At 45.8% G+C, this 13,714-nt stretch overlaps 1 long non-coding RNA gene across 2 annotated transcripts in view; it reads left to right on the top strand.

The window, feature by feature from the left end:
- Positions 1 to 6,172: 6,172 nt before the first annotated feature.
- The window catches only part of LOC128777355 (uncharacterized), a 101,797-nt gene continuing 94,255 nt past the window's right edge, over positions 6,173 to 13,714 (top strand). For both annotated transcript variants that reach the window (XR_008422655.1, XR_008422654.1), the window contains exons 1-2: positions 6,173 to 6,356; positions 10,155 to 10,235. This is a non-coding gene — a long non-coding RNA (uncharacterized LOC128777355). The remainder of the gene's footprint in view (positions 6,357 to 10,154; positions 10,236 to 13,714) is intronic.

Here is a 13,714-nt window from a genome sequence, read left to right as displayed (position 1 = left end):
TTGGCTTTGTAAACAATTTTTTAAACCTTTTGAAAAAAGTAAACCGTACCCCCAACATGGGGCTTGAACTCACAACTCAGAGATCAAGAGTTGCGTGCTGTATTGACTGAGACACCAATGCGCCCCTGATTTTTACTTTTTTAGGTTGACCTTGTGTCCCGCAACCTTGGTCAAGTGTGTTACTGTTGCTTTTTCTATACGGGCGACCACATCATCCACAGAGAATTTAGCTTTTGTCTCTTTCATGCTGATCTTAACATCTTACTTCCTCCCTGCCTTGACTTCCAGTATTTCAAGACTTCCAGTATTATGTGAAGCATTAATAGAGATAGCGAGCATACTTGGGACTCTTCTTTGTCCCGTCTTCAGGGAAATGCATTTTGGTCTACTCTGAGGTCTCTCCTCTTTCTGGTTTGCTAAGAGACTTCGTTTTCCAGAAATAGTTGCTGAACTTTATCAAATTCTTTTCCTATGTCGACGGAGTCAATTGTATGTTATTCTGTCCCTTTCAGTCTATTAGGGAGGTCAGTTTCATTGCTGGTGTCTCTAGTGTTGAACTGTCCTCTTATGCCTGGAATAAACCCTACTTGAGCCTGGTGTAATAAAATGAAATAAATAAAAAATATAAATAAAATGAAAACTAAGGGTGCCTTTGGAGCCTCAGCTTCTGTATGACTTTTTTTGGTAATGCTTTCTAATCTACCTCTTCCTGCTCCCTCCCCCTTTTCCTCGGTGTCCCCGGAGCCATTGTTGTAGCACTGCCGTGGACTTAGAGTGTTTGGCTCTTTACTGTTCCTGTCTGCACACCATTCACAGGGAAATAGCTCATGTCCCATCTTTTTTAAAGTTTTTATTCTATTTATTTTGAGAGAGAGAGAGAGAGAGACAGCATGAGTCAGGAAGGGGCAGAGAGTAAAGGAGAGAGAGAATCCCAAGCAGGCTCCACACTGCCAGCACAGAGACTGACATGGGGCTGGAACCCATGAACCGCGAGATCACGACCTGGGTCGAAACCAAGAGTCAGGTGCTTAACCGACTGAGCCACCCAGGTGCCCCTGGACATTTCATATAAATGGAAACATGTGATAAGATTTCTTCTGTGTCGGGCTGCTTTCACTCAGCATAAGGATTTTGAGGTTTATCCATATATTAGGATAAGTCAATAGTTTGGTCCTTTTTATTTCTGAATACAATCCCAGGGTACGGATATGTCACAATTTATTTATTTACTAGTTGATGGATATTTGAAATGCTTCCAGTTTGTTAGCTGTTGAGAACATTTGTGTGTAAGTCTTTGTGTGGACACGTGTTTTTATTTTTCTCGGGTAGATTCCTAGGAGTAGGACTGCTGTACCGTTTTACATCACCACCAGCATCACCGGAGGATGCTTGTCCCAGCACGTCCTCACTAACGCTTGGTATTGTCTGTTTGTTTGGTTTTCAAAGATTTATTTATTTATGTTTGAGAGAGCGAGAAAGAGCGAGTGGAAGAGGGAGAGAGATCAGATCTGAAGCAGGCTCCGAACTATCCGTGCAGGGCCTGTCCGGGGCTTGAACCCACAAACCGTGAGATCGCGACCTGAGCGGAAGACGCTTAACTGACTGAGTCACCCAGGCGCCTCTGTTTGTTTTTTCTGATTGTAGAAATTCTAGCGAGCCCGTAGTGGTATTTAACTGTGGTTTTAATTTCCATTTACTCAATGAGTAAAAATATCCAGCATTTTTTCATGTGATTATTAGCGATTTGCGTATCTTTGGCGAAGTATTTTAAAATCTTTTCCCTGCTTTTTAAACTGGATTGTCTTCTTGTTATTGAGCTTTAAGAGTACTTTATGTATCTGGATGCATGCTTTGCAAACATTTTCTCCCGGCCTTGTCTTTTCATTCACTTAGGGGTGTTTTTTGAAGTGACAAATTTTAAATTTTAATGAAGTCTAATTTATCATTTTTTCCCCTTTTTTGAGAGTGTGTTTGATATCATAGCCAAGAACTCATTGCCTAACTGAAGGTCATGAAGAGTTTCTCCTAAATTTTTCTTAGATCTATAGGTTAATGCTCTTAATTACATTTGTGAAGTTTTGGACAGTATTTTGTCAAAAACATTTTCTACCCATTTCTCTATTTTCTCCTGCTTTTCTTCCTTCTTCCTCTTCCTTTTTGCTTCTGTTTTATTTTATTGAGTTTAAGGAACTCCTTTTTAAAGGAGCTCCTTTCACACCTGTGCTGTTGTCCTTGATGTTGTCCCATGGCTGTCTGAGACTTCATTTTTCTTTTGTCTTTCTTATCCATCTTCTTTAGATTCTTTAGGTTGATTAATTGCTATCTCTCTCTCTTCAAATTTACCAATTCTTTCCTCTTCCGTCTCATAACTGCTGCTTACCCTTCTAGGGAATTTTTACTCTTATTTATTGTGTGTGTGTGTGTGTGTGTGTGTGTGTGTGTGTTTACCTCCAGAACTTTTTTGGTTCTTTTAAATAATATTTTCTATCCACTTATTGAGATTCTCGATTTTTGGATTACTGTCATCAAGTTTTTCTTCATTTTAAAACACCATTTCCTTTCATTCTTTGATGTGCTTATAATAACTACTTTGCACTTTTTGCCTGCTACATCCAGCATCTGGGGACACTCAGAGACAACGTCTCTCGTCTGCTTTTTTCCTGCACATGGGTCACACTTTTTCATTTTATTTTTTTATATCTCGCAATTTTTTGTCCAAAACTTGAAATTGTAGGTATGATATAGTAGCAAGTGTGGATTCTGATTTTAACGCCCAGAGGGTTTTTGTTTGCCTTCAGCAGCTTTCCCACGAAATAGGTCTTCCTTGTAGTGTGTGGCTGCTAATGTCTTTGTTCACTTAAAAAATATGTACGTATATATATGCACACTTACATATATATGTATATACGCACACTTTCCATAGGCACCTTCTGGTCTCTCCTGCACATGCATATGCCCGCTCCAGGTCAGCCAGAGACGTAGGTGGAAAGATTGTCAGGTTCTTCCAGGAGTGTCTCATTTCTTGTGTGTCCCTATTAAATTTGTGGCTGGTTCTCTAGTCTGATGTTTGCTCCAAATAGGACCCCCACCTCAGACTATTGTGATGACTGATCTTCTTTGTTTGTTCATCACTGAGGTTGACACTTGTCACACACTGAGTACCAGATTTTCCCCTCTAGCTCCAAGTCAGGTCACCCCTTTTTGGCAGTGAGCTGCTGGTCACACACAGCCTGTTCCTCTTATTAGAATTCCTGTCCTAACTGATCCTAGCGGGGACGGTGGGTTGATGGGATCAGCCACAGGCAGACAGAGCTGTGGATTCCTACCGTTCTTACCCAAAGTCATTCAAAAAATATTTATTTATTTACTGAGAGAGAGAGAGAGAGAGAGAGAGAGAGAGAGAGAACGAGTGGGGCAGGGGCAGAAAGAGAGGGAGAGAGAGAATTACAAGCAGGCTCTACGCAGAGCCCGATGCGGGCTTGAACTCATGAACTGCGAGATCATGACCCAAGCCGAAGTCAGGAGTCAGAAACTTAATTGACTGTGTCAGCCAGGTGCCCCCAGATTTTTTTTTTTTACGAATAAATCTTGCCAGTTTGTTGGATGTCTTTGGTTGATTTCCAGAATTCTGAAAGAGCTGTTTTGGTAATATTGTCCAGTATTTCATTTGCTTCCAGCGAGGGGATTTGGTGACCTCCTCCTTCTGTCACGCCAGAGGTCCCACCTTACCTTAATTGGTTTTTGTGTCTAGAAACTATTTTCTTATTCATTACACACTTTTCAATCTATGATAATTGACCTCTACATTTAAAATGTGATTTGCTTTAAAGGTCAATTCCAGGCAAACATCTTAGGTTGATAGTTTGCCTTCAGAGAAAAAATAGCAGTTAAACCTCTCTTAACCGACCCCTACTAAATCAATCCACTACATTAACTAATGTAATTGTATAATTTAATCAAGTGCTATGTAAACCAATAAACGTTGAGCACGAAAAGAGGGCTGTTTCCATGAAAACAACATTGCATGTGTTGCAAAGACTCAATAAATGTGAGTTGTTAAAAAATTGCTATTGAACTAGGTATGGGCAAGATGGCCATCGATGATTGCAGAGAAATAGAAAGACATGGAAGGATTTTTGCATTCAGGTCACCTCATAATTGTTTTTGAATTGTTACTTTGCTTTAAAGAAATAGAAGCTAGAAATTGTACCTGATGAGTTACGAATGTGGCTTTTGAAGAAAGATGAGGCAGAACTTTTTTTTTTTAAATGTTCATTTATTTTTGAGAGAGGGAGTGAGACAGAGTGTGAGAGGAGGAGGGCCAGAGAGAGGGAGACACAGAATCGGAAGCAGGCTCCAGGCTCTGAGCTGTCAGCACAGAGCCCGACGTGGGGCTCCAACTCATGGACCACGAGATCATGACCTGAGCTGAAGTCGGACTCCCAACCGACTGAGCCACCCAGGCGCCCCGAGGCAGAACTTTTACCAATGTTTTGATATTCAGAGGAAATATCTTGGCCCTACATAAAAAGTTAGCAGAATGAACATATTTGTATTTGAAGCTACAATAAACTATTTATGAGTGTTATGCGTCGCTTTTATTTTTTTATGACTCCCTGCTGTAGCCACGTTTTTGATTAACCAAATTATTACCAGTCCCAATCAAAAAGGTGGTTTCTCTACTCTTCCATTACTCCAGGGACCTGGGGAGGCCTTGGATGACTGGCTGTTGGCTGCCTTCCCAGGATGATCCCCTGGACTCTGCAGTTAGCCTCTTGAGTTAGTTCAAGGCCCACCCCTCTATCTCCCACTCCACACTGGAGGACAAGAAGTATAGGTTTGGGTGAGGACCATGGCTAGTCTGGAGCCATTGTGCACATCAGGAAATATTCAGAGAGATGGGGGAAGGCCTTTAACCTCTTTCACCTGTTTGGCGACTCTTGGGACTTCCATGGTGATAATACCGTGAGGGGAGTCTGAGGCTGCTCCCGGTTGGAGACTATACCCATCTTGGAAAGACCATAGGGAGGAAGAGTATCATTTCCCTGACTTTGTCAAGGTCAAGATGAGTTGGTGGTTGAAGATTAAGGGACAGATCAGCCATGAATCTACATCTAGGGCACTGAAGAAGACCTTTGAGTGACATGGGGACATGTGGTCTAGCTCAACTCATCAAGATGGGGGTCCAAGGCTGAAAACATTCACCCAGGATATTTTCTCCTCCTCTTTCCCTCAAGCACCTATGGTAATCCTCAAGTGTCTGGGGGTCATGTGATTGGGTCATGTTTTCAATAAGTCATGCATTTGGGTTCCACATCAAATATTTCCCATTATTAAGGAGACAGACATGACTATCTTGCCCCCACTGCGTGCCAGTATGTATTGATCCCAAGTTTCACTTATTCAGCTAATCTGCAAACACGTTCATACTGAGAAGTTAGGGAAGATTGTCCTCACATTTGGTTTTTGAATAGACAGATTTTTTGAATAGAGAAAGGGATAACACGAAGGTGGGATTTTAGGCATTGATGTTACTTGATGGGGGAGAAAATTCTAGACTGGCAAGATGGCAAGACGTTTAGTGCTACCCAAACTGTATTAAAAAGAAGCTTTGCATAGACACCAGACCATGCAGAGCTAGCGGTGGTGGCCGCCATATAAGATGTGAGGCTCAGAGGAAGCAGGTATAATTGCAATGATTTTGAAAATCTGGTTATCTTGATAATGGGCTGGGAGATCATGGGAAACTTTTTACGTGTTCTCCAGAAGCATTGTGTCCACTGAAATCTATATACAGTAAAACCTTGGATTGCAAGTAACTTGTTCTGAGAGTGTTCGGCAAGACGAGCAAATATCTCTAAACAATTTTCGCTTGATAAACAAGCGATGTCCTGCGATACGAGTAGTACGTGACACCAAATGTCACATGATCACAGCTGAGCCAACGGGTCTTCTCACCCCCCTCCCCCTTTCTCTGGGGGATTGTGGGTGATCATCTCCCATACCCGGATGCTCGGTCTCAGGCCATGGTGTTTGGCAGGAATCAGTGATTTTTCAGGAGGTTGGAAGGTGCCCACTCATGTATTTTTGTCACTTCAAAGCACCTACGGACAGTCCTTTGCTTTTCCAGACACGAGTAACCTTAGGAATGCTTTGCTTCATTCTAGGTCAGGCTGCCTGCGGATATAGCCCCTTTCCTCAGCTGCCTTATTGCCAGTTACATTAAATACAGTCTATGACAAGAGTTTATTGATACTCTACGGCAGTCAACATCCGTTGATGATGGTGAATGTCATCCTACACAATAACCCTTCTCTCCCTGGTCTCTCTCACACCAGCCATGAAGTTTTTCAAAGGTAAGTGCAGGTGAATGTTTATTTTTCTTTATATTTTGTATTTTCTTTATTGTTTTGTATTATATTATGGTATTGTATTGTAATCATTTTTATATGGATATTTTGGGGTTGTGGAACGAATCATCTGAGTTTCCATTATTTCTTGCGGGGAAACTTGCTTTGATACACAAGTGCTTTGGATTACAAGCATGTTTCCGGAACGAATTATGCTCACAAACCAAGGCTTTACTGTATATTCATCTATTGAAAAAAAAAACCAAGAATGGAAAAGACAGAATTTTAGAATTCCTTGCCCTATATCAAGTCTCATGGCTTGGTCGAAATAAGCTTGGTGCTTTTTATTTGCTTGTCGAGTCTGGATCAAGGTCTTGATTCTCAGATTTTTGTCAACAGGGAGGAAACCAACGTAGCTTTGAATGAAAAGTGACCTTAGGAAGACAATGTGGCCTCTCTCCCTCCAGAGGCACTCTATTGGGAGAAAAATCTTTGTTTTTTGTTTTTTTTAAATTTATTTTTGAGACAGAGACAGAGCATGAGCAGGGGAGGGGAAGAATCTGAAGCAGGCTCCAGGCTCTGAGCTGTCAGCACAGAGCCCGACGCAGGGCTCGAACTCACAGACTGTGAGATCATGACCTGAGCTGAAGTCGGACGCTCAACTGACAGAGCCACCCAGGCACCCCTATTGGGAGAAAAATCTTAAGGGTGCTGAGGTCTTGGAGGGCTTAAGGTTTTAGGAAGGGTGGAAACTTGGCATGGAACGTATTAGAGACCTAGGGACTGCCAGGCCTCAGGGTTTCTGCTGAGGGCAGAGAGGGAAAGAGAAATGGCTTGACTCACCTCCCTCCCTTCTGCCTCCTGCTCCTTCCCCCCAGCCATTCGTCTGCAGGCTTTTTCCACCATCACCCAAGGAGGAGGGAGAGCATAAAGCCAGCGGAAGAGAGGACAGTATAGGAGGCTCACTTAGAATGGGCTTCCCTCCCTCTCCCCGAAAATGAAAGACTTCCCTTACAGAAAACAATGTCATTCCCCTATTCTTGTCCCACCCTGTCCGAAGCCTGCTTTCTCCCAAACAGCACCCCGTTGCTTTATTTGTTTCCTTTCGGGCTTGCTATTGACAGCAAGCATTTCTATTCTCTCTCTCTCTCTCTCTCACTCTCTCTCCAGCTCTGTCCCCCTCTTCCTTTTTCTCTCTCTAGCTTCTGGTTCTCTTCTGGTCCTGCTGAGAGAACATAATACCCCCTTATTTGTGACTCTGCAGTGATTTCCATGGCAACCGACCCATGGCCCAGGTACGAGTCTGTGCCTTCGCCATAGGGCTGTGCAAGAGAAAAGGCCATTATGAAAGCGGAGTGTCAGCGGGTTTCCTCCCACAGCCCTCGGCCAGAGAGAAACTTCTGCAGGAGCCAGAGGAGGGACACAGGAATCAAAAGCGGGGTTCCCAGTTTGCTCAAATTTCCCCAGTGTAAATGAAATACCTACAGCCCGGCACACGTGCGTGCGTGTGTACACACACACACACACACACACACACACACACACACACTCCACTTCTATTTCTGGCCCTTCAGCCACAGAGCAGTTTGACTCCTTTGAAGGGAATCAGCTTCGATGCTGTGGCCTGGAACAAAGGCTGGGGTTTGAAATGAGACAAGGGCTCAGCAGTTAAGCCTCCTGTGTATGGGACGGGGGGTGGGGGAGAGAGTGGGGACAAGAGCAAAGGCAGGGACAGTTCGGAGGTCATGAGGGTGGTGGTGTGGGAACGAGGAAGAGATCTCAGAGCCCCTGACCCAACGATGAACAAGAGAGACATGGGGAACAGAGGTTTCTTTCAACCGGGGAGTTCCTGACACAGAAGCTCATAAGTGCACATTATTGTGCAGTGAGACCTGAATGCAATGAAATGATAGGCGATGGCCAGGGAGCCCGATCCCCCTCCTCGCTTGTCTCTCTTTCTGTCCTTTTCCTTGGATCTCTGACTTCTGTTCCCTTCCGCTGTCGTCCGGGTCGAGGGAATGCCCTTTGGGGTAGATGCTAGAAAAATCCTAGTCAGATTCCCTCTTCCTTCCTCTCCCTTCCCTCCCACCAGAGCTCTCGAATCCCGATAGAGAGACAAGGGAAAGAGGTCTCTTGCCCGCTGCTCGTGAGAAGGGTCTGCTCACTGAAAACGAACGGACCGGCTGCAGTCTGGAGCCGCGAGGGTGTTCCTGTTTCTGCTGCAACCAGGATGAGTTCATCTTTATTAGGCAGATGTATGGAGGACCGGCTTGTCTCCATAACATCTCCACGGCCATCCGCTCCCCATTTCTTTTATTGATCTGCCTGTCTAAATGAGCACTTCTAAACGCGGTGGGAGTTTTCCAATTAGATAAAAGGCAATTCATGTCGCCTGCTGCCTCCGCACTGCACTAACGGCCCCAGACCAAGAGAGCATATTCAAGACTTCTTGGCAGAACAACTTGCTTTAATCAAGACGGCCCCCTCCCGAGCACCCCCCATCCGCAGGACATTTCTCTTAATATGCGGAGGCTTCCTTTATTGGAGGTGGAGAAAAATGAGCTGTTTCTCCAGGAGTGGGGTTTCAAGGTGAGCCGTGCAGTGAATGAAGAAGACACACGGCCCGCTCCCTGGCCTGGTGCTCTAGAAAAGGCAGTTTGGTAATTATTTTGGGGGTCAGGCGATGACTTGAGGATTTTCAGATCTCTGGGGGGGGGGGGTCCTCCTGTCCCCGGATGAGTTGGAGCTTGCGTAGCACTGTGTTCTGAGGGCTCCAGCCACGGTCAGGAGGACCGGAGTGGGGCTGGAGGGGTGGTTCTCTCGCTCAAGGAACTTGGGTGAAGTTGCTCTGGGATGGGACCGGGGGACACTTACAAATACTGCCTTCAGGGCACCTTCAGGGGGGCTCAGTTGGTTGAGCATCCAACTCTTGATTTCGGCTCAGGTCACGATCTCATGGTTTGTGAGTTTGAGCCCATGTCGGGTTCCGTGCTGACTTGGGACTCTCTCTCTGTATTTGTCTCTTTCTCTATCTTTCTCTCTAAAATTAAATATATATATATATATATATATATATATATATATTTCTTTTTTTTAATATATGTAATATAAATAATATAAATATAAAATATATATATATTTTAATGGGTGGTGGCCCAGAAGTGAACTTCTCCATCCCAGGATGTGCACCACCACCCACTGATGAATCCAGAGGGCCCAGAGCCTGGACATCAGCAGGGGCCTCCCGTGGCCTTTGTAGCTGATCCAATCCTGCCCGAAGTCCAAGGTTGTTTTTGCAAGGCAGCTCCATTTCTCCTGCCGCTTAACGCTTTCTATTCTAACCTGGCCCATCTTCCACGTAGCTGGGCTATCAGGCTTTCTGATTTGGGGTTCTCCTTTTCTTTTTACCTGCAAAAGCTGCCCTCAGCTGAGAAAAGGAAGATGTTTCAACTACCCCCTTTCTCCTTCTTCTAGATTCCTTTTATACCGTTAATATTATCTTGCTTACTGCTTAGTCACCAATTAGAGCTACTCGTCTGTATTGACTGCTCACCCTGTGCCAGGCACCATGCCGGGTGCTTTACCGGCCATGCACAAAGTCAGACCTCACCATGGTACCTTGAAGTCGATGCAGTTGCCACCCCATTTTATTAATGAGGAAACTGAGGCTAATTACCTCGCTCAAGGCATATAGGTATTTGGGTCCACATGTGTGTGATTGCAGAATTCTTAGGTTTTCACACGCCTAGTCAAAGATGGATAGTAATCATAATGGTAACGAAAATGTGCTATTTGTTTTTGCAGCCACACGGCACAATCAAGGGAGCACGACACACAGCTTAGCGACCGTGATTTGTGAACCTCTCCTCGCTGGAACCTTCTCAGGTAGAATGACTTGGGCACCCATTTCCTCTGTCTCTAAAGCACCAGCACGTGCACTGAAGGCCAGAACAGCTCTCCTGTAGCCACTGTGAACACAGATCTCCCGGACAGGGCCCGGGGACCTCATTTGGTGGGGACCATAGAAGGCCCGGGTGGGCTATAGTCGGCAAAGAATTTGCTCTCCTTCTGTGTTGTAGCTTTTAAAGGGAAAGCCTTGGATCACTAGATTTTCTTACAGTGTTCTCTTGCTCAAGGAACTTGGGTGAAGTTGCTCTGGGATGGGATTGGGGGACATTTACAAATACTGCCTTCAGGGCACCCGGGAGGCTCAGTTGGTTGAGCATCCAACTCTTGATTTCGGCTTAGGTCATGATCTCATGGTTTGTGAGTTTGCTGACTTGGGATTCTCTCTCTGTATTTGTCTCTTTCTCTCAAAAATAAATAAATAAACTTAAAAGTAAAAAACAACCCAACCAAATACTTCCCTCAAAAGTGGTCCTTTCTGCTAACCTTAAACCACTGATTTGGAAAGAGCCCAGGACCCTCAACTTGGATTTCTCTTCCCTCTAGACAAATTCCCCTCTCTTATTTATATTTCTTTAAAAAAATGTTTTTTTAAATGTGTATTTATTTTTGACAGAGAGAGAGAGAGAGCAAGCATGAGTGGGGGAGGGGCAGAGAGAGAGGCAGACACAGAATCTGAAACAGGCTCCAGGCTCTGAGCTGTCAGCACAGAGCCCGATGCGGGGCCTGAACTCACAGACGGTGAGATCACGACCTGAGCCGAAGTCAGACGCTCAACCGACTGAGCCACCCAGGAGCCCCTTATTTATATTTCTTCCAAAGACAGGAGACATTTTTATTCTTTCTCTTTTTTCAAGAGTTTTCATTCTGGAATTCTGGAGTTCATGCCCCACTCCCCCAAATTGCCCTTTGCCATTCTTCCTGGGAGGGCATAGGTTTTATGCAAATAAGATTTGTGGCAGCTAGTGCAGGCAGTCCAAACCTATCAACTCTTGGTGTGATGGTTAGGTGCCTTCTGTCCTACCCTCACCTCAAGTTTATTGTCGTTCGGCTCGACAGAACCTTGAAAGTGGGAGTGGTAGCTGGGCTCTTTTGTAGCCACCACAGCCCTGAGCACCGGGCGGTCCACGGAGATGTCATCGGCCCCGTGTCGTCCACGTTGGTGCACCGTGAACCCAGAGCAAAGCCAAAGGCTGAGCTATGCGTTGTGGTAGGGGGTCATCGCTAGTGGGATGGCTACTTTGCCATTGGGCCTCACACCTTTCCTTCCATTCCCGCTCCTGGCCCAGCATTGGAATAATCCGGAACAGTCACGCTGTCTACATCCAGCCAAGGAGGTGGGCCGTTTCCATTCGTTCCCTCCTCCCTTCTCTCCCGCCTCTCCCGAGCATGGCGCGGTCTCAGAGGAGAGGCACAGCTTGAGTCCTGCTTGCCCGTGATAATCACACTGTCAGCGTGAGGAGGGCAGAGCGGTGAGAAATGAGACACCTTTCAAATACTGAAATTTCTGGGTCTCGACTTCTCAGCGGTGGCATCTTCTCTCCCGCCAGGCAGTCACAGCGTCACTGCCACTGCACCTCAGGAGACAGAGCCAGAGGATGATGGAGCTGTGTTGCACAGGGGCCTCGGCCACCTGCTGCTCAGAGTCTCCATGAATCCCCTGCAGAAGGCTGTGGAGAGAGGCACTTGACCTTCCCTTAGATCGGAAGAGGGAAGAGCCAGGGACTAGTGTTGGAATGAGTGTCCATTCGAGCTGGGGTGGGGGGTTCACCTTTGCCGTTGGAAGAAAAGGAAGTATTTGAAGCCTCAGTAAAGCTTCTGTTCATGATCAAACCCCAGCAGGCCTTTATGATAATTTTTATAACTTCTTCACCCAAAACTCTGGGTGCTTTGAAGGTTAATAACTCGTGTTTATCAAAAACTCCCCTTCAAGGAACTTGGGGAGCCTTGTAGACATTATGTAATTCAGAAGCACCACAGCATGAGGGAACAGGAGATGGGGAGAGGATGAACAGCCAAGATTATTCCAATTTAGGAGGACTAATAATATCAATAGCTCCAACATGGAGTTTAAGTGAGTTTTACAAAAATCACAAAACAAGTCTTGAGCCATCCAGAAAGAGGTCTCTTTACGTCCCCTCAGACTACCTTCTGGCTCCACTGCTGTGAGCTGGAGGCAGCTGGACCTCACTGGCTCACCTTCCTCATCATAAAAGGGGACAAGAAGTCCTACTTCTTGGCATTGTTGTGGTGTTTAGTAAGGTAAAGGGCTAAAGGCAACGGCACACTGCTTGGCACATGGTTAATGCTCGGCAAGCATTGCCTCCTCTCGCACTCTCTGTAGGGAGTTGCAGGATACCATTATGGCGGACTAGGGGTGGGGTGAGGGCAATGGGCCGTGTACCTTGTACTCTGCTGAGTGTGACTAAGAGTAGGGATACTGGAGGTTGTCTGCGGAGGAGGAGACAGTGGCCATTTCTCTTCTCCAGAAACTTTGACATCTGAAGTCTACAGCCTGGTTTTGTGAGAAGACTGACCCTACCTCCCCCATATCTGGAACAAAAGGAGAACATGTCCTCTGAGTGAGAGTGGAATGGAGATGTGAAGCAATTTTATGGTTCATTAGGGATGAAAAAAGTGTCTCTGCCTGAATTGTCTTTGGGGGGTTGAGTCATTCGTGGAGGCTTACAGTTCTCAGCTAGTTTTCCCTATCTTCTATTTTGTTCCCACTGGAAGAGGAAGCCTCTATGAGAAGGCCCTTGGCCTGTGCCTGCTTTGGAGCACTCCAGAATGGCAACAGACTTCCAATTTTAGAGCAGGGCACGGCTTGAGAGAGTTCTCTCTCTCAAGACCCACAAATAAGGATGTGTTATGTGCAATGCTCTTAAGCAGCTGTGGCCTTTTGGGGACTTAAAGCCATAGGAGAAGAGAAAAAGGAAGAACTCATAAAACCAAAGGATCTTGAGGAGTTCTACCGGGGTCCTCTTGACTGACCGATGTGGGGAGTCAGGAAATGCACTGCTCTTACCCAGCCTCCCCCATTGCCCATTCTGAACAAGACTTGGGTAAGGAAGAGAAGGAGACTTCTGTAAGTTCCTCTGTTGGGTGGGTCCCTCCTCATTTTAGACCCTGCCCATCCTTGAGAATCTATGGGAGAACGGTGAGAGGCAGAAGCTTTTGTCTGGCAGCCAGAGGCCTTGAGGTCCCTTTTGGTCCCCCTCCGTGAGCTCATCTGTTTATGGCACCCTTGAGCCATGAGGGCTGTGTGCTAGGCATCTTGCCGCCGATGGCGTGGCTCAGATTCACCTCCTCTTGTCCTGCAGCGTAGATCAAGTGACTTTTGGACTTGCATGGTTTGCACCCGTCAGCTGGTGGAAAAGATAAAGGCAGACAGTGCCAGGGCAGGAGAGGTGGTGGACCTCGCCAGGTGGTTCTGGCCATGAAGAAATGGTGACTCA

This window comes from Panthera pardus, unplaced genomic scaffold (assembly GCF_024362965.1).
Source record: "Panthera pardus isolate Hobbes unplaced genomic scaffold, ASM2436296v1 HiC_scaffold_16, whole genome shotgun sequence".
Lineage (NCBI taxonomy): Eukaryota > Metazoa > Chordata > Mammalia > Carnivora > Felidae > Panthera > Panthera pardus.
The sequence above is the reverse complement of the archived record's forward strand: the minus strand, read 5'-3'. Positions and strand labels throughout refer to the sequence as shown.